Source organism: Leiobunum rupestre, chromosome 8 (assembly GCF_980474605.1).
Source record: "Leiobunum rupestre chromosome 8, qqLeiRupe1.1.hap1, whole genome shotgun sequence".
Lineage (NCBI taxonomy): Eukaryota > Metazoa > Arthropoda > Arachnida > Opiliones > Sclerosomatidae > Leiobunum > Leiobunum rupestre.
The window spans coordinates 54165700-54187103 of NC_143391.1; the positions used below are offsets into that span (position 1 = coordinate 54165700).

General features: G+C 34.0%; 1 long non-coding RNA gene across 1 annotated transcript in view; it reads left to right on the top strand.

Annotated features, from left to right (window-relative positions):
- Positions 1-3334: 3334 nt before the first annotated feature.
- LOC149933709 (uncharacterized) overlaps positions 3335-21404 on the top strand; it is a 586576-nt gene continuing 568506 nt past the window's right edge. Inside the window, exons 1-2 of the long non-coding RNA XR_016473142.1 lie at positions 3335-3548; positions 3631-3761. This is a non-coding gene — a long non-coding RNA (uncharacterized LOC149933709). The remainder of the gene's footprint in view (positions 3549-3630; positions 3762-21404) is intronic.

Below are 21404 nucleotides of genomic sequence, written 5' to 3' on the forward strand. Positions count from 1 at the left end.
CAAACCCTATCATATTCTAAGTTTTAAAAGACAAACAAATGGCAACTTTTATATTTTGACTATGAAGCTCCCCGAAAAGGTTTGTAAAAGATAAAATCGAGGGAGCGTTAGGTTTGTTTTTCTTAGTTGCTTCGAGTTGTAGGAGATTGAACTTAATCAATGTTCGTCGATTAACTGGAATAACTAAAATACCATTAGTTTGATAAACCTTTCTTCCGGGCCATCTTTAAGCAGGGAAATCTTTTGGAAAGGTTCGTTCATAAGTTCTTCAACGGAGTTAACTTCGAAATATTTGGTGCTCGAAAATTGCGAACTCATATTGCTCGTGACTTGAATGGCAATTACCACCACAGAAAATAACCAGGAGCCAGCTATTATCCTCCATTTCAGAGAGTCTGAGGTGCGGCTTTTTGGATACCCTATTGAAAATAATAAACGGCTAAATAAATCATCATAAGCACAGCTACATAATATTTCGCGTTCTCAATGTGCAAAATAGAGGCAAGAGGACTAGTGTCCCTGATTTTTGTAGGTCGTTTTGCACTACTCTCAAAATGGAACTTTCTTTTTCCATGTTGTTGCTGGAAAAGATACATATATTTTAAAGGTTATATTTCCCCCTCATATAACATTATTAAGTTCCTTAACGCATTTGCAAACGGTGTCTGATTTTACATTGAAATAACTATGAACATTAATTTCAGAAAAAAAATATTTAATGTTTTCCAAAATGTATGTTTTGACCGGTAGGTGATAGAAAAAACGGGCAGTGATCAACGATTTGGTCTTTGGGGATATCGGCTAAATTAACAGGACTAGCATCTGTGTATATTACGGTTGGCAGGTTAGGGTAAAAATGCTATGTTTCTCTAGCGCGAACAATTGTAATTTCGGCCTTGATGTATTCGAAAGTGTCCGCCTGCTCTTTTCCCCACACCAACTGCGTTTAGGATATGCTAAGATGCCGCAATGGTTCCGCGATGGTACAAAAGTGGGCTAATGATCTTGAACAAAAAGTAACCATTCCTAAGAAACTGCGAACTTCCTTCGCCTACTGTAGCGTTTTAGCATTCTTTAGCGCAGAGACTATAGGGATCAATCGTTAAGCCTTGACCTCTGATGACCATGCCAAAAAACGATATCAAGCTTCGGTAAATATCAAATTTTCCAACTTTAAGCGTTAGAGCACTATCGGAGGTCGCCTTTAGTGTTTGGTTTCATCATGATGCAGCTGCCTAACTCCTTCGACAATTATATCATCTGTGATATTCAAGGTATGGTTTATTCCACTAACGACATCTCGTATAGCGTGTTGAAAATATTCGGACTCTGATGATATACCAAAATTAAGGCGTTTGTATCTGTACTACCCTTTGCACGAAGCAAACGCTGCGATGTAACTTGAGGATGGTTCTACAATGTTAATAAAATGAGTAGATAACTCAACTATGTAAGATGCAAAGTAAGAAAACATATGGATCGGTTTGTTCGGTTTTAAGCCTTTCTGAGAGTTTCAAATTATAAATGTTAAAACTTTGAGCCCTGGTTAATTATGAATTCTTATTTTTTTTTTTAAAAAAGCTGCTACTTCATGGCTTTAAATTTTTTTTATTTAAATCGGAGCTTTCGGACCGTGGCCCTTCTTCAAAGAACGACTATTACAAATGTTTCTTTTAACCCGAACAATATATCAAAATATTTCCATACTCGGCCATTGTAAGCCTACAACGCCTCTCCTTGTTTTTTCCTCCTGCTGTGACACCTAGCCCGACAGACGACAGTCTGGAGTCGTTTCTTTGCTTTGTCACGTTCTTTTACAATATATTTAGAAAAAAAACCCAATACATTAGGGGCCCCTTACTAACCCTACGCTGCAACCAAGGATTCTTCATAACAGGATGAGTTGCCGAGCGTAAACCGCGACGGGGAAAGCCTGAGATCATGCGCCGTAGCTTTCGGGACGTTTTTCTAAAATCGACAGGTTCAAGGACAAATTGTTTCGTTGTCACCTGCTAGTTTTATTTTTAGTAGCTTTAAAGGCCTAGGTTCAACCCCTTACTCAAAAAATGGGTTCAAACATATTTTTTTTTTCCCCCCTCGAAACCCCTACATTGATAGCGACGGCCAGGTCACTCTCCCGACCTCTCCAGGTGAAAGGATTTAGGGCCCGTTCCAGAGACGAAAAACTCTCGTAAAATTACGAAAAAGGGGGCGTTCCAGTGACGTTTTAATGACACAAAAAGTATAGTATCTTCTACGATACCTCAGGAGCTTTCGTAGAGCTCTCGTTATGCGTTGGGAAGCGAAAATAATCAATTTTTTTGAAAATGGCGGTGGAGTTTCTTCGAGCTAACGAGATAAATCAAGGTGTAAACAACATCGAAACAGACATCCCGCTGAAAATAATGTATCGTGAGTGTCCCAATACTATGAATTGATTAAAAAAAAGGATTTTTTGCACTACCAATGAAATATTTACGTGAAACCGCGTTTATTGTACTACAAATGGGGATGGCCGAGGCCCGAATTGCAGGGTGCTCCATAGATTCTGCTACGCAGGTTAGAATTCCTTTACCACTATTTTTATTTAATAATAAAACGAAACGAAGAAAGAACTATCTTTTCGTTTTAATATATTTAAAATATCACTTTTGGAGCAATTTTTTTTATAAAATTATCTTATTGTAGATCCTCATAATCATGTGCTGTATTTGTTTTGGAAAGACGGCGAATTATTATCAAGTTGAGTGTTTGTCGAATCGTTCACAGAGTAAACTTCAACAGCCAAATAATTTTTTGTATTACACCTTGATTTTTTTACATATGCTCCACTTATAATAAAAATTATTTTAATTCCTCAAATAGAAGTATTTATTTATAATTGTAGCTATCATTTAAAGAGAAAGGGGACACATCTCCCTTTTGACCTGATACCCAATGATAAAAAACTCCCAAATATACTTAATACAATGTTTATTGAAGCCCAAACTGCTTTTATGGATAAAAAATTACAGGAAGGTGATAACCACCTTTGTAAAATATCCAAATGAAATTCAAATCTACCGCCAAACTGATATTAAGAGAAAAACCAGATGGAGACAGCTCCGTGAAAGAAATCACCAAAACTTTGGTCAGCTGACAATAATGAAGAAATAAGTTTCATTGTTGTGGGAAGTTTTACATCTAAAAGCTAGAGAACAGGTAATCAGTAATATTCATTAAGTTTATTTTAAACGAGTATACATACTACTGGTAAATGTAATTATGTTTCAGGGTTATTAATTATTCGTTTATAAAGGCGAGATCACTGAAATTAAATTTCCTTTTCAGTCCGAACAAGAGAGTTGTGTATGGCCACCAGAATTTTATTGGTATTGTCCAAATGACTCAAAAAGGAGAGAGAAAATTGAACATGTTGAGCTACCATTTCGTTTAGAATCATTTTCTAAAGCCCATTCAATCGTTCTTGACTATTTACTACCGACAGGGTAACGTTGTCTAATGTTTAGGCATTGCTACTAGCAATAGGTTCGGAGGACACAGGTAATGTATGATGTTTCATATGGCTTCTTGTATCACCTTTAACACGTATACCAAATTATTACTTCTATGTAAATTATCTGTTTTCAGGGAATGTAGGAAAAGAGCAATGTTAACAATACCACTTTTGAAATTTTCTCGTACCGTTGGCCTAGGCGGATCTAGAAGTGGTCTTTCAGCCCTTGCGTCTATTTAAAAATGTAACTGAGCTATATCTGCTAGTAAGTAATATACCTAAACTGTTTTTTTCTAAATATACCCATTGCATTGGCAATATTTTGCTTTGTCAATCTTTGTTTGTTTTCCATTGTGTTGTCATCAATAATAATTATAATAATAATCAGCTAAGCTAATACCCAAGGCAACACCTTAGGGAAGCTCAATTAAATTTAAATTAAATATTGATAACCTTTACTTTCTAGAAATATTTTGCCGTCTCTTTGAAGCCAAATGAAAGGGAGCACTACCATCCACGCTCGGTGGAGTACTCGTAGGAGTAATGTGCAAACACCCCGCACTTGGCTTACCAATAAAAACACCACTTGTTCTGGCTAGTGGTGGACTTTTCTGATCCTTATGATATCTTGGCCAAACACATTCCAGCCCAGCCACAATTTCTTCCCTTTCCTTCAACCTTGGTTAAACTTCTTTGCATTTTGCACTCCTTCTTTGCTTGCCCCATTTTTCAAACAATTTCGCGTAAAACTTATGAATAATAAATGTAAATGATATATAAAAACAAATGTAAATAAAAACAAAATTTGAAAATATGTAAATAAAGTTTAATATTTATAGTAAAATAACTGAAAGTCGAAAGTGGAAAATTGCCGCTGTTTACAAGAAATAAATAACAAGTCAAAGCTAAGGCTTAACTGAGCGCTTGAAGTAACCCGCTTCCCACCGATATTTTCCGGCGTTTCTATTGGCTATGGCGGGGGGCGGAGCTTATTCAAAAAAAGGCGAAAGATACGAGAGCGGGAATTTACGAATTCTTGAAAATCTGTCTCTGGAACGCGTTTAAGATACGAGAGTTCGGTTCTCGTAGATTTGTTCTCGTAACTTTTTAACTTACGAGAGTTTTGAAAATGTCTCTGGAACGGGCCCTAAGTCCGCCATTGTAAGCGCGGTCAAAATGGTCAGCAGTTACAATGCCCCTGAGAACCGCGAAGTCAGTATTAATAATATCAAAGGTATGTATGATATTTTAAAAAAATTACAAAATTCCAGGAACGCGCCATTTTGTAAAGACTGTAATTTGTCCTTCAGACTGTCGAAAAAGATGCTCACGCCTTTTAGTATGGTATTAATATACTAATAATAATGGATTTATTTATCAAAGTGAAAAATATTACATTTTGTTTGGGAGAGGCTAAGTCGAGAACGACTTTTATGCCTCTGTATGTGTTTATATTAATATCTTTTTAGAAAAATCATTTTTCGAATTTTAAAGAAGTAAAAAAATTGCAATGGTTATATTAAAAAAATTACACAGAGTTCCCATATCATTGGTTATATAGAAACAAAAATTTAAAAAAAAGTTGTTATACAGTTGAAGATGAAAATTTATATTGCTTTGTTTAGTACGAAAAATTTGGCAAATTTTTTAAACGAGCTGGGGCCACGGGTTAATATCAATGTATATTTTCTCGCCATTACAAAAAATTGAATTTAGTGTTAAATTTGTGTGTGCAAGCGGAACATCTAAAATATATCGCTGACGGGTCCAACGGCTAGTTGATTTGTTATAATTAAAGGGGTTATAAATTTTAGAAGCTAGGGACTATATAATCTAGACAAAAATAGTCATAGTATTTAAATATATAGTACGTTTTGTTGTCTATTATTTATCGGTTTAATTTTTTTTCCGTGGTTTAGCCGCAGATTGAGACGCAAAATATTAAGTGTGTGAATAAATTAAATAACAAAAATTTATCGGTTTCGCTTAATTAAATAGGTACCCTATGTGCTCATTGTTTAGGACCGGACCTCCATCTAAATTTAAGGTGTCATCAGCGTATAGCGTAATATCATTTGAAATGTAAAGCCGCGTTCACAAAGACTTTTTGTTGAGGAGAATTCTAAAGTAAAAGGGGGAAGAGCATTCCGCTTTCGGCGGGGTCATCCGACTTCAGCCTTTCTCTTTCTACTTCTGCACAAGGTCAGCAGTACACAAAGACTTCCTTTACTCGCGCTAACACAGTTTTATTTGTGGCAACCATAGCGCACCGAAACCACGAGGTAAACAAAGTCTTTCGATCCCTCGGGCCTCGGACTCCACTCTTTTTCGAGAAAACCGGTGTTTGAGTATCACATGACCGACACGACGTCATAACCGCTTCTCTATTGGCCAAAACTGTTACGTGATTTTTAGTCGAAGGTCGAAATATCAAACTGGAGTAGATACGGGTTGACCGCCGATTTCCCTCTCGTCTTGAGCAATTTTCTCTCCCCTTTCGACTTTCGGCGGGTTTGTGAACCGCTGATTTCTAACTTCGTCTTCTACCTTATTTACCATTTTTAACGTCTTTGTGAACGCGGCTTTAGAGATCTCTTTAATAAATAGGTTAAATAGGATGCTCGCGCACTTTCAATAATACAGTTTTTATCGTAGGCAACTCATCCTGTTATGAAGGATCCTTGCTGTAACAATCGTCTTAAATTTGTCAAATTGTTTAAATTCAGTAAAAATTATAGATAATTAAATATTTAAAAAACCTTACATCAATCTTCCATCTATTTTTAATAATGCTTAACTTACAAACAAAACTTAACCAAACTAAATTTGTAACAAGTTTTACAATTTTAAAAAAAAACATTTTTTTTCTTCCCTCATCTTCACATAATTGTCCTTTATTTTAATTTTATATTTATTTAGATTAAATAAACCCCAACTTTTCACCCCGACTGAGCCATCTTCTAAATTTCTATTCCCTCCTTTTTCAAGGAACGCCGACTCTATAAAATTTCTTTTAAACCAATTTGTTTCATTACATGTCATACTCGTCAAATCGCAGTCAATTTTATATGATGCGCCAAGCCATTATTTAGATCTTTCTTTTTACACAATTCTTAGGTTCGTTCCGTTTTTTTTTTAATATTCCGTTTTGGTTGGCCTATATAAATTTCCTTAAAATTACAATCTATAGTGTAAATAACCCCCGTTTTTTTCCGTCCTCAACTAGTGCTTTATTTTTTTATAATATTGGATTTCAACGTGTTTACAGTTCTATTGACGAGTGTCACATCGTGTTTCTTTAGTTGACGTCTAGTATTTTCACTAATATTTTTTATAAAAGGTAAACTAAGCACATTACTTGGAGCTTCTTTTTTACTTTAGTTTTCAAATTATTATCATTGAATATGGAGCTTATTAAGTGTTTTGTATAACCACTGTTAACCAATTGACTAAAATACATATCTTTATCCTGAACAGGGTGATCCAAAATGTATTCTATTTTTTAAGGCTTTGATTAAACCAACTTTAATGTTTATATGTTGGCCAGAAATAAAATTCAAAAACGATTTTTCATGTTTGGGTTTCTGGTACATGGAACATTCGAAACCTCCCTTTTGGTGGTTGACCAATACGTCGAGAAACGAGAGAGCTCTTGCTACTTCCCCCTCTACCATGAAAGAAATACTATTGACATAATTCGTCCACAAAACCATACCACATTTTTATATATTGTTTGATTTGTTTCTTTCTGAATATGGATTGTTCGATATGTTCCATGACGAAGTTGGCAATTGGTGTCGATAATGGATTACCCATTGCTAAACCCTTATCCTGAATATTAAAATTGACTTCATAAGTAAAATAAGTGTTTTTCAAGCATTTTTCACTAAGTCTAATAATTGTGTTAATGTTTTATCTTTTTTAAGGTAAATCCTTAACACAGTAATGGCCAATTCTACCCAATCAAATCTACCACTAAATTTACTAAAGTTAATATAACAAACTTTAGCAAGAGCACCTCTAAACCACTTTCTGTTCAATTATTTACCCTTAGTAAGACGATACTCAACCTTTTGAAGTTACATAACCAACTTTTAAGTAAGATCCGTAAAAAAACTCTTTCGGAGCAATTAACCAGCATTTGCAACATCAATACCGACTCACTTTCGTTTCAATTAACCACCCTTAGTAAGTTGTTTACTGAAACTTACGAAGTTTATTTATCAACTCTAAGTAAAATCAATACGGAACCTATTTCGGTTCATTTAACCAATCTTAACAAGGAGACGACCCGAGGTGATAATCACCAATTTTTGTTTAACTCGGGTATAGTGTACACCTTCATGTATCTTAAAAAACCTGCAAGGGAAAAGTTGCGACGGGCTTTCGTTTTGCAATGGCAGCCGAAAACATTTTTGTAAACATAATTTGGGATTTTTCCATTGAAAATAACCGTTAAAAATACATTTAAGCTGATTTAACAAATTAAAATTCATTAGGTTTATATGCAATTTTCTCAAAACGAAACCCCGTCGCAACTTTTCCCTTGCAGGCTTTTCAAGTTACATGGAGGTGTACATGATACCGACTTTGAACAAAATCGGTGATTATCAACTCGGGTCATGACCTTGTAAGTTTAATAATCCATCGTAAGAAAGGTCCATACGGAAACTCTTTCGGTGCAAAAAAAATACCCTTAGCAACATCAATACCAAACCTCTTTCGTTTCAATTAACTACTGATAGTAAGTTGGATATCGAACCTTGTGAAGTTTAATGAACTTCTTTGAGTAAGATCAATACGGGAACCTCTTTCGGTGCAATGAACCACCCTGTGCAACATCAATACCGACCCTCTTTCGGATCAGTTAACTACCGTTAGTAAGTTCGATACTAAACTTTGCGAAGTTTAATTATCCACTCTCAGTAAGATCAATACGGAACCTTTTTCGGTGCAATTAACCACCCTTAGCAACTTCAATACCGAGCCACTTTCATTTCAGTTAACCACCCATAGTAAATTGTATACTGAACCTTTTTATTAACGACCTTGTTTTTAGTGTTTATTTTCTTAGTTTCCTATTGACTAATTTACATCGGTTCCAACGCACTTAAGCACATTTTTTTCTAATGGGAACCAAGTCTCTAAGCTCAACGGTTCTCGAGATAGATTTTGAATGACCTTCAGGTCATTGGTTTCGTATCATCAAAGGACCCCCTGCTCGTGCTATGCGATCTAAAAATATCAAATTCCTAGGAAAAATAAACTTTTCTATTTTTAGCTCTGGATCGATTTTTAGTGTACACCATGTATATCTTCTGTCACGTTTTAAAAAAAACTACATGACCATTAAATAGGTTAAATAAATTAAAATAAACAATAATGGCAAAATAAGCATGATTATTTAATTGAAAATTTAATAATAATTAAGATTTTAAGAACAAATGATTTATTTTGATTAAAATGGTAGATTAATAATTACAGAGAGCCTATGATTGCAATTAGTCACAAAAACAAATATAGTTACGATTATAAGTGTATTCAATCCTCTTAAATTGATGTTTAATTTAATTTAATTTATTAAATAAATGTAAATGAAAATACAAATTTCATTAATGTTAATCAACCCCAAAATTCAATTCATGAATTCATGATACTTTTACGCTGATTGTGAAATTAACCATGTAATGAAAAATTTAACAATTTCAATAATATATTGAAATTTTTTATAATTTCCATAATGGTTATTTATCAACACAGAATTTAAGAGGTATCAATTTTTTTTATGAATTTTATATTTATTTAACATTTAATAGTTCATTTATTATTGTGCTTTAAGAATTTTCCATGAGTATTGATTTCCAGTACACACAAGGATTACGATTGATTGACAGTTTCCGAAAAACTGGGATTGGTCAAAAATTTAACAAAGTAGAAGCTGTAAATTATACAATAAGTAAAAACAACGATATTTAAGAGTGCACAAGAATTGTGTATTAAAAAATAAAATATTTAAAACCCGACTAGTTTCGGCCGCAACATCGCTCCGTCATCAGGGGTCTAACCCGTTTGTTGGTTACGTCTCTATATTTGTAAGCTAGGTTAACAAACAATATATGTCATTTTTTAAAATAATAGATTTTTCCAATTTTTAATGTAATCTACTCCGGGTCCTAGGTCTCGATTTAAACAATTATTTTTATCTGTTGATTTTTTAATATAATACGATTCATAAATATTTAGTTCTATACGATTTTTACAAGTTTTTATAAGTTTTACGGTATCTGGGTTAATGGAGTGGTTGGTTTTACAAATATGCGCCGCTAGGGCAGAGGTTTCAATCTTTTTTAGTCTAACATCGGAAAAATGTTCTTTTGAACGTTTTTTTAAACTTCTTTCTGTCTGACCTATGTATTCCTTACCGCAGCCACACTGTATAGAATAAATCCCAGGTTTATCCTCCGGTTTTATAGGGTCTTTTGAGCTAGTTAGGTAGCTTGCTATTTTATTAATAGGTTTGAATGCGGTAAAACAATCTAGAGAAGTCCTCAAGATGTTAGCAATTCTGGATGACAATGTGGGGTAGTAAGGGATACAAACAATCGTCTGGTTTTTGTCAAACGGTTTGAGTCTAGTACGTTTGGCAACGTCATTGGAACTAAGGAACTTATTACACGCTTTTTCAACCACTGTAGGGGAGAAACCTCTATCTGTGGCTACTAGTTTTAGAAAATCTAGTTCCAAACTTAAATGAGTGTCATTAGAGCAAACATTTAGGGCCCTATAGACTAATGTGTAGAAGGACGACATCTTTTGGGATAGTGGGTGAGCTGATCTGTTATGAGGTATTGTAGTAACAGAAAAAGGTCAAACCGTTTGACAAAAACCAGACGATTGTTTGTATCCCTTACTACCCCACATTGTCATCCAGAATTGCTAACATCTTGAGGACTTCTCTAGATTGTTTTACCGCATTCAAACCTATTAATAAAATAGCAAGCTACCTAACTAGCTCAAAAGACCCTATAAAACCGGAGGATAAACCTGGGATTTATTCTATACAGTGTGGCTGCGGTAAGGAATACATAAGTCAGACAGAAAGAAGTTTAAAAAAACGTTCAAAAGAACATTTTGCCGATGTTAGACTAAAAAAGATTGAAACCTCTGCCCTAGCGGCGCATATTTGTAAAACCAACCACTCCATTAACCCAGATACCGTAAAACTTATAAAAACTTGTAAAAATCGTATAGAACTAAATATTTATGAATCGTATTATATTAAAAAATCAACAGATAAAAATAATTGTTTAAATCGAGACCTAGGACCCGGAGTAGATTACATTAAAAATTGGAAAAATCTATTATTTTAAAAAATGACATATATTGTTTGTTAACCTAGCTTACAAATATAGAGACGTAACCAACAAACGGGTTAGACCCCTGATGACGGAGCGATGTTGCGGCCGAAACTAGTCGGGTTTTAAATATTTTATTTTTTAATACACAATTCTTGTGCACTCTTAAATATCGTTGTTTTTACTTATTGTATAATTTATATTTATGTGCAAGTCGCTAAATAACTCTAGATAAGTAGAAGCTGGTTTGGAAGTTAAAATATATTATCTTAAAAAATTACGTTATTGTAAAATCCTCTAAGACGATTACTGTCTACTCTGCCACAAGAAAAATATTTAATTCACTCATTCATGGTGTCTAAATCCACAACATCAATTCTTATTAGATGGCTCATTATTAATTTTAAAATTTTTGCAATAGCACCTTCCGGTAAATCGTGTATTATATCTATAGGAAATTGTTTGGTTATATCAAAGTTATCTAAATTTAGTAGAGGACTGGTTGATTTTACTCCATAAGTTAAACCCTCGGCACTATCTAGCTCTAAGCACTGCGAGTGACAACGATGTCTGTCCATTGGCCTTCGAACAAAATCTGTTTATTTGTATTTATCGCTACTATTAGAATAATCTATCATACATAAACAGTAGATTATTTCATGGTTAAAAACAAAACTGAAGCTGCCGAGCTAAGGCAGTCCTGAATTGTCACCCGAAAATTCATCAAGATATATTTGAAACTGTACTGTATCGATCCATAAATTGACAACATTTTCTTTGATTTTTCAACCTAGAGCTGTGATATTTCTGGCTTACGGTTTGCGTGAATATTTTCTTGTCTTGATATATCTTGTGCTTTTTTTTAAATATGTCCCAAACTTTCTAAATAGGAACATAATGAAAGTAGCGTTCTGATCCCTAAGCACAGTGTTTCGAAAAGCCCAAAATGCGGCAGAAATTAAAAAATTACCAGACGCATATGATAATTACATATTTATAACCAGGAAGTAAACAGGAATAACGTAGCACCAAAATTTTAATGCTGCGCCCCCTAGCGACGAAGTTAGCTTCCCCCTAGGAACACAGGGTTAACGTTGGTGGCATTCGATAGCCCTTTAAGAGTTTAGAGAGTTGACAAATATTCACAGTCGTAGGTCTTACCATATACTATTAAAAATAAGTTTTAGGGTTGGAAAAGTCCATTTTAGAGCATGTTCACCCGAGATTTCTTCCGAAACACGCGAGTGGATACCAATATTTTTCGAACGTTTTCTAGTAAAAGTTCCATTATATCCATTCTATAAATATTTCCGGTTTCCCTTCGCGATCGTTGAAGAAAGTTGAGTTTCAAAATTTAGAAATTAGTAATAAAATTCCTAGCCAATATTTGGCTAAAACAAATAACAGTAGAAAAGCCCTACCGTTTTGCAAATTAGTATTACCCTAGCTTATACTAATTTGCAAAAAATATATTATAGGAAACAGTTTAATCAGGCAAAACATCATTTGAGAATATACACAAATCTTAATTGCTTATTGGTTTTAAAATATATGAAGCAGACATAGCTATTCAATATTTTCAGTTGCTAACGCATATTGTCCAGAAAATATTTGTGGTTTTCATTACACAATTCAGAATTACTTAAACTGACTGAATAAGGTAGTTCATTTGGTTCTTTAAGTAAATCCATAACGGCTCTCGGAAGTGGAATTTGTTTTCGTTTTGCTATTCTTTTGCTGAGGGAAACGTTCGAAATAATGGCATCCCTCGAATCAACGGGTCAATTTTAGATGTTTTCCTAGAATGCATTTCCCTGTCTCGACGGTATAATTTATTACGGGACTCACCCGCCTGTTCACTTAGAAATCCTATAGGTAAAGTGGACAGGTGAATAATTATTTCCCCGTGAACAACGATTTTATGTAGGGCTACAGGCAAATTAAACCACTTATAATTGTCAACGTACTTTTTACTTAATTCTAGACAATACTGGCTGAATCTTTCGGAATCAATGGGAAAATTTGAGGATATGGCACGTAAAATTACGTGAAACCCCTCCACAAGCCAACGTTCAATGGAAATAATTTCTGCAAATATTTCTTGATTTGAAGGCGAAAAAGACCTTCTGGCCGTGTTTCCATCGTTGCTCGTGCCAGACCCACCAGTATTAGGAAAGTCTACCCTTAGTGATAACTTCTCCCACATCAAACGTTGAATATCTAGTTTTCTTTTAATGAAGGTCGGGTTCTTAGCTCCCCCCTTAATGCGCCAGGTCTTTAATCCATCCACGTTGCGGTACTCCAAATGTAAGCAAAACTCCATAAACCGTATCCAGGCGTGCAATGGACTTAGTTCATATCGTAACAGAGTTCCATCTTTCGGTAAAAAGTTTTGACGATGCATGTCGTTAAATTGGGCTTTTAGCGCTTTAAAGGTTGTAATCTTGCTACTATTTTTTTCTTCTTCAGAAAGCAACTACGACCTACCAAAATGTATTCGGTAATGATTTTAAATAGTCATTGAAATTCTACATAAATAGCGATACTTGTGGGGTAACCGGCTCTTTAGTACAAATATTCAAAATGATATCGTATTTTTACAAAAAATGTACCTTAATCTTTTATTCTATTTAATATCGTTTAATTTTTAAGAAAAAATTTAGGAAATGTAATGCAATTTTACTATAATGCAATAAAAAATAAATTTATAGCGTTGATAACAGATAAGAACCTCATCAAAAAAAGGGGTCAGAATAGTACGCAGTTTTGGCTTTCAGCCAACGATATTTACTTTTAATTTACATCTGCCAAATATTATTACCCAAATCGGTATGCATAAGTTGCTGATGAAATTTATAGCCAAATATGGCGGTTTCAGCCTAGATTTACAGTAATATTCTACAAACCTTCCAAGTCAACTTTTTTCAACGGTCGCGAAGGGAAACCGGAAATATTTATAGAATGGATATAATGGAACGTTTACTAGATAACGTTCGAAAAATATAAGGTATCCATTCGCGTGTTTTGGAAGAAATCTCGGGTGAACATGCTCTAAAATGGACTTTTCCAACCCTAAAACTTAATTTTATTAGTATATGGTAAGACTTACGACTGTGAATATTTGTCAACTCTCTAAACTCTTTAAGGGCTATCGAATGCCACCAACGTTAACCCTGTGTTCCAAGGGGGAAGCTAACTTCATCGCTAGGGGGCGCAGCATTAAAATTTTGGTGCTACGTTATTCCTGTTTACTTCCTGGTTATAAATATGTAATTATCATATGTGTCTGGTAATTTTTTAATTTCTGCCGCATTTTGGGCTTTTCGAAACACTGTGCTAAGGTGCGTGTATGAAAATTGTAATGGTTGTATTATTGATCAATTTGACAAACAAAAGAATGACATGTTGTATTTGGTGTTAGCTGAAAGAATTGCGTCTTGGTATTTCGATTTCGTTTAAGAAAGTATTTTTTTATCGATTTCCACTTCAATTTCTCGTAGTGTGTTATATTTGCCTTCAACCTGGTTTTCTTAAGATATCAAAGCAAACATTCACAAGGTTATTACCAAGATTTTCAACTACGCTATGATGAAGTAAATGATATTCTCTGTATTTCCGAAAAAATCCATTACTCGCTCCTATAGATTTCTAGCATTTGTAGCTCTATCATAATTTTTTTAATAATTTAGACGCCATAATCATCATTTTCATATTTTTCGGCTTGTGAAAAATGTTTTACATTCACCGCCATCATTGGGACTTCTTGACTGTCTTTTCCTTTAGGATGTTGGCGTGTCATTTTTGCGAAATCTTCCACAATTCTCTTTACCACAGGGGATACTAAAACTTGAAACAATTCCATGCTTTTTAATATGACTAAATAAAAGTGTAAAAGTCCTACAAATGTGGAACCGTTAATTAACGTGGGATTAAGAACTTCTAGCAGAGCTGGCTACATAACTCGATGTTTGGTGCTGTGAGCTGAAACATTTACAAGGATTTTCTTTCGCAACGTTTTATTGGCAAGACGCAAAAATTAAAAATTGGAATAGAAATTCACTTTTTGGTGGACGCTATTGAGAGAGCATATGCTGCAGTTGTTTATTTTCCAAAGCAAGAAATAACCGAAAGACTTCGGACAGCTTAGGTATGCTCTTAAACGGTGTTTTTCCATTCGACCGAATAATTTCATTTTTCCAGCCCAATGGGCTAGAAAATTGAAAGGTTCCATTCAATCGAAAAAAAAGCATTCCCATTCGACCGAATATTTTTAGATCTGCCCCCAACTTAAAGCAGGACACATGAAATCAAACTTTCATTTTCGTGTTTACTAATCAAAAACAAAAAAGAAAAAGGTTGGTGTAGTAGATCCCAGGAACAGTTTCAATTAAATATTAAACATAACCATTATATACCTTAATTATTTTCGTTTTACACGTTTTGAGCACGTAATTGTATCAGCTTATTTTCGGGGAGGTTATAGATTTCTTTCGGACATTTTTTCTAAAATCAAGCCAAGGAACGATAAAATACAATATTCAAAAGCTATAGGCTAAGTTCGACAATACTAGGTTGCGTTAGGCTAGGTAATGTTCTCTAGGTCGCGTTAGAGACGGCCCACTTGAGTATAAAGAACGGGGTTTGAGGGGCACCGGCCTGGCTCCCCAGCACTCGAGCTAAATGAGTGCGTGGCACCGTAAGGCACCAATACCTAGAATACATGTTCTATAAGTCAGCCTTACACTAAAGACAAAGTATAGTGTATAGTTCAAAAATTAGCCTCGTGCTTTAAAAAATTTCACGTCAATTGATAATTCTTGGCTAATATCCCTCATTTTTAAAGTATTTTCCTGCTATCACTAAATACTATACTGCAAGTCGATTTAAAATAATTAGGTGCTTATTAGCCATGTCGCTTATGAACCAAAGGCTAATAATAGATACGCATCCAGGACTATCGTACCACTTTGCGTTCAGGGAGACAAACCGTAGCCTGAGTTTTTCCAGGTCTACCTTAAATAAATACCAAATATCGGAAATCGAACTTACCTTCGTTGAAAAAAATGCACAAGTTCATCCAGATATTTTGTATGAAATTAATTGTCATTTTATATATTTTAACAGACTTCCTTTCAAGATCGGAATTGGATTTCTTTTTAGCATAAAAAATCATACACAGTGATACGGCCAATAAACCAAGAAGGAAACAACTCAAGCCCTGGTAAAATAAATCTATGTTAAGAGAACAAGGAAGCAGAGTCTTATCATGAACTTGCTAATAAATATTTTTTATACCTTCAAGTCCATTTTCAAGATTCCCGTTGTTTGCATAGTGACGGTTCTCGGCGGCAAAGAAAATATAAAGATATAGGATTCTTCCAAAACACGGGAAAAAATTGATTGACCAATTGACCGATCAGGAGAAAAATATGAAAGTTCACACAGATAGAAGAATATATCAAGGTCCTGCAAAATGGTTGATATTTATGTTCTGATGCCTACCCACATATCCTTTCAAAAATTATATTTTTAAACCTTTTGAAAAAGCCGGATCCTAACTAATTGATTTAAAAATCGACCAAAATAACGAAGATTAAAATTAAATCTAACGAATATTGAAATAATTTAACGTATGCAACTTAAGTTTTATCAAACTTTGATCAAAGTTTGTCAGAAGTGGACCCAATCTACTTCATTTTTTATTGAATTCGTAACTGAGTTTAATCATATTCCGATTAATAAACCTTATCGGCCGCCGACGAAATGCAACTTTAATCGTTGAAATCCAAAATCAAATTTTAGCAATTATTTTGAAATTACAATCAAATATTATTGATTAAGTTCATTTATCATTCGCAATCAAATACGTTAAGCGAACTTTAATAGTGCTTGAATGTTCTGGGTAACACAACATTTTATCAAATAACTAATCAATTGAAGTTTATCAGTGATAATGTTTTTATCAAATAATATTGGATCTTATTTAAATAAATTAATTTTCAATAGCATACTGATCTATTTCTAGTGAAATAAAATAAAAAAAAGTAATTTATCCGTAAGTGGAGATTGCTTTCAATATATAAATAATGGTAAACTTACCCAACTCTGCGATATATCAATATCGAATCCTATATCAAAGATTTCGTCCATAGCAATTAGTACGTATAAGACACTATTTTAGTAAAACTTATTATTAGTAAATTGTTACAATAGAACAATAAATATAGAAGTTAATTAATTAAATGCATTTTTATTTCTTAAATTCCACCATTCCCTGTAAGACAACTTAGAACTTCTTAAACGTGCTATTTTGTCAGGGATGTAACTAACGTCGTAAGTTAAAATAAAACTTTCCCAGCTTTCTCCTACGGCTTTGACCAAATCACTAAAATAAATAATATGTCATTACTTTTTACTTCACATAATTTACTTGATCCACTAAATTTATATCATGGCATTTACGCAACCTAGTGAAGCTTTTTAATTAATTTCCTCATTTATTCAACTGAACGCAAAAAAAAACATGGACAAACTAACTCACCTAATATTTGAGCGATGTTCGATAGCATTCCTAATGGTATCCATATACATCTTTGATGCCGGAAGATAAAATGTTTCCTAACGTAATAAAAGTTAAAATTATTTTTCTAATTTGTTTTTGTTAATACTTATGTTGTTATGCTTGTTGAATTTACGAAAGACAGAAGTCGATTATGAAAGACTACCTTGAAGTGCCATCGAAACAACAACCTTTGGTTGGTTAAAATTACAACGGCGAATAATTATCAAGGTTGTTCAATGTGACAAAGTATATTGCTGAACGCTTTTTTGGCCATTGCCAATTTTGGGAAATGCCGCATACCTGCGCCTTCTTCATATGTAAAACACTTTACAGAAATTCTAACGTTTCCAAATAATTAAGATAAAATATTACACATTTTCGTATCAATTTTGTATTTTTAAACAAAAGAATTTCCAATAAAACAATTAAATTAAGGTTTGCGGACTTCTTCATTTGTGTGACGTCACTAAACCAATGTGCACCGAAAAAACTTGCTCTTACAGCCGATGACTTCGTTGAGTAACCGATGAGCAAGCCGTGTGTGACGTCGAAACAGAAAACGCTCAACGGTAAGTCCGTTGAACGTTACGGAATGCAGCCTTGATAAATCTAGCCGTCCGCTAAATTATTACCGGGATGTTTTTCATTTAAGCTCAAGAATGAACACCGATCGTTATAATAGAAAAGTTGATTTAATTCTGTATTTTTAAACAAAAGAATTTCCAATAAAACAATTCAATTAAGGTTTGCGGACTTCTTCATTTGTGTGACGTCACTAAACCAATGTGCACCGAAAAAACCTGCTCTTACAGCCGATGACTTCGTTGAGTAACCGATGAGCAAGCCGTGTGTGACGTCGAAACAGAAAACGCTCAACGGTAAGTCCGTTGAACGTTACTGAATGCAGCCTTGATAAATCTAGCCGTCCGTTAAATTATTACCGGGATGTTTTTCATTTAAGCTCAAGAATGAACACCGATCGTTTTAGATTTTAAGAAAGGCAAATAAATGTTATTTTGGCACACCCTTCCTCGATCGTTATAATAGAAAAGTTTTACTCTTTATACAAATTATACTTTATCGTGATTGAAAATTATCATTTACTTTTATTTCGAAATCCCGAATTATTTAAAAGGTACCTAAACAAATTCCGCTCGCCTCCCCCCCCCCCCCCAATAATGTGCATCCCCGAGTAACATAATAGAATAGTCTCGTGCATATGTTAGTTTTATTTGTAAGGCTAAAGCTGATAGCACGCGCGTTTTTTTTCTTTCAGGAGGCGCGTGCGAAATTGAACGCGCTCTTCTAAATTGAAATATTGAGCAGCACGTGTCTTAAAGCTTGACGTTTTTCAAAGTATGTTCTGCGTCACTGTAAATATCTGGGTTTCAGTGGCCCATTTAAATCAATTATGCAGAACTCTCTATTAACGCTGCACCCTTGAATTTTAAACGAAAACCCTGCTTCGTTCTTAGCGCCGAAATACGTTTACGTTAAATAGTTTGTTCCGGTCTTTTTTGTTAGGCAGGAGAAACGCACGCTATAGCAATTTCAACTTTTACATTACTTAAAGCTATTTCCTTTTCTGGAATAATTTAAACGTTTAGATTATACAATATAAATATTTTCCTGGTCTGGTCCCGTTTCGCCGCTTTACATTTCGCCGCCAAGTGGTCCCGTTTCGCCGTTTTTCATTAAGCCGCCCAGAGAGTTGCAATTCGCCGCTGGTGCAATTCGCCGCCTTTCAATGTGAATTAAAGATTCAATTTAACAATAAAAGTTTATATTCAAAACAATTATATACATTTTACAATTTATTATTCGCAGTGTTCGATTATACGAAACTGCTGTAGCTGAAGTTATTTCGTCGTCTCCTGGTTGGTGAAGAAAATCGCATCGCACGGCGTGGTAGATCTGTGGATTTGAAGAATGATGATGATTAGCATTTTAGTCATTATACACTTTATCGAGATCAAATGGTACGATACATTTATAGTCGGTTTTCTGGTCTCTGTCTTTAGTTTTTCTGAACTTGTAACCTTTGTAAATAAGCTCATAACCTCCTCTCAACGTTTCAATCAAATCTAATTTCGGATCGGAAATCATTTCTTAAACTGCGACGTTGGAAACAACTCACCAGTTGTTATTTAACAATATTAAAAAATAGTTTATTTTTTAAATTATCGTTATTTATCTTCCGGAATTACAAACGCACCCGAAAAAATGCGTTATTCATATTTAACACCTTTAAAAACTATAATTAAGAATACAGGCGGCGAAATGTAAGGCGATCAAATGGTAAGGCGGCGAACTGAAAAGCGGTGAATCGAACAAATTTTTGGCGGCGGATTGATGAGACGGCGAAACGGGACCAAACCATTTTCCTACCATATTATACCTTTATTTAATAACTTCTAGAAAACACAAGATTTTTCCATTGCTGCTTTGCGAAATATATTAAAACGAAAATAACTCTGTGATATGAATTTTAATTTTATGGAGCGTTTAAAAGAGTTTAAAAAGTTAAATGAAAATACCTCTGTGATATGAGTTTTAATTTTAACGAAAGTTTATAAAATTCATAAAAGTGAAATTAAAATAATCGTATTACTTACCGAAACCACTCCCACCCTTGCAATAAATTCATCCTTTACAACGTTATTTACCATCAGAGGTATCACAATACTTTACTGAAAATATATAATAACTCAAGTTAGATTTCAAACAGATATTAACTATTAAAACTATTAAGCTGTCTACAATTATGTAATTGGGTTTTCTTCAATAACAGACCCTTGTTTGGGCAATTTAACTGTATATTTTTAGAACTGATCAAAACAACCAAGCATTCCTAAAATAATTCTAACCCCAAAAGAGGCTCGATTCAGATTTTTTTTATTTATACTTAATGCCACCAATTTACATGGAACGGAATAAATACTTTCTTTTTATAAAAAATCCAACTCGGTTCACCCTCGTTGTAGTTACAGTCTCCAATCTCCAGATTTTAGGATAGGGTTTGACAAGTCATAAAAACGATTATGTAAGCAACAGTATTTTAACCACTCTTGAATTTTTTTTAAATAATGGTTAAGTACGTTAAATGTAAAACAAAGATTAATAGAGAGCAACATTGTATATTAATTAGAGCAAATTTATTCAATTTACGGGTTTTTTATGCCCGATAAAAAGGGTTTTGGTAGCGTAGGCCTTCATCAAATTAAAATTGAACAATTATTTTACAAAGGTATATACAGGGTCTTTTAAATTGGTCGACCCAAGCGTTTTTCTCAAAAACGACATAACGGAAAGTTTTAATTCCAACCAACCTACATTTTTGTTATTTGCTTATTTTGGTTTCAAAAGAAGCTATTGCCTCCTACGGTCTACTTGTCCTCTTTCAAGCCCTCACAACTCGGGGGCAAATAACCTGTTTTGACCGAACCAATTGTATTCTTATTTTTTTCAACTTTCTCATTGGTTCTTCTTGTCTGCGACCTACCGGTGAAAAAAAACGGAAATAAATACTTAGATTTTTCGGAAATTTACAAATTAAATTGACTACTATGTGTTGTACATACCCTGACAATTACACGATTTTCCGTTACGTCGTTTTTGAGAAACACGCTTGGATTGATCGATTTGACCCTGATGCGACATCCTGATTAAATACACAATTGACCTTTCTTTTTAAATATATATTTTCATGATTTTTTGTTGTATTTAAATGCTTTAACGCATTTTTATAGTTACATGAAGGCATATGCCTATTTTTATTTATTACCCATAATGCAGATTCGTTACAATCTTTATGCAAATTTAAGTCCGCTATTTTTTGGAAAAAAAAACAACCTTTCAACGACTTTTCTGCGATGCCCATTTGTTTCGTTAGGCTTTTTTTGGTAATACCATAAGTAAAATCACCTAGTTTTATAGGCCTTTTGTTTTAAAAATAATTCCTTTTAAAAAGCGTTTAGTCTCTTCAAAGTAT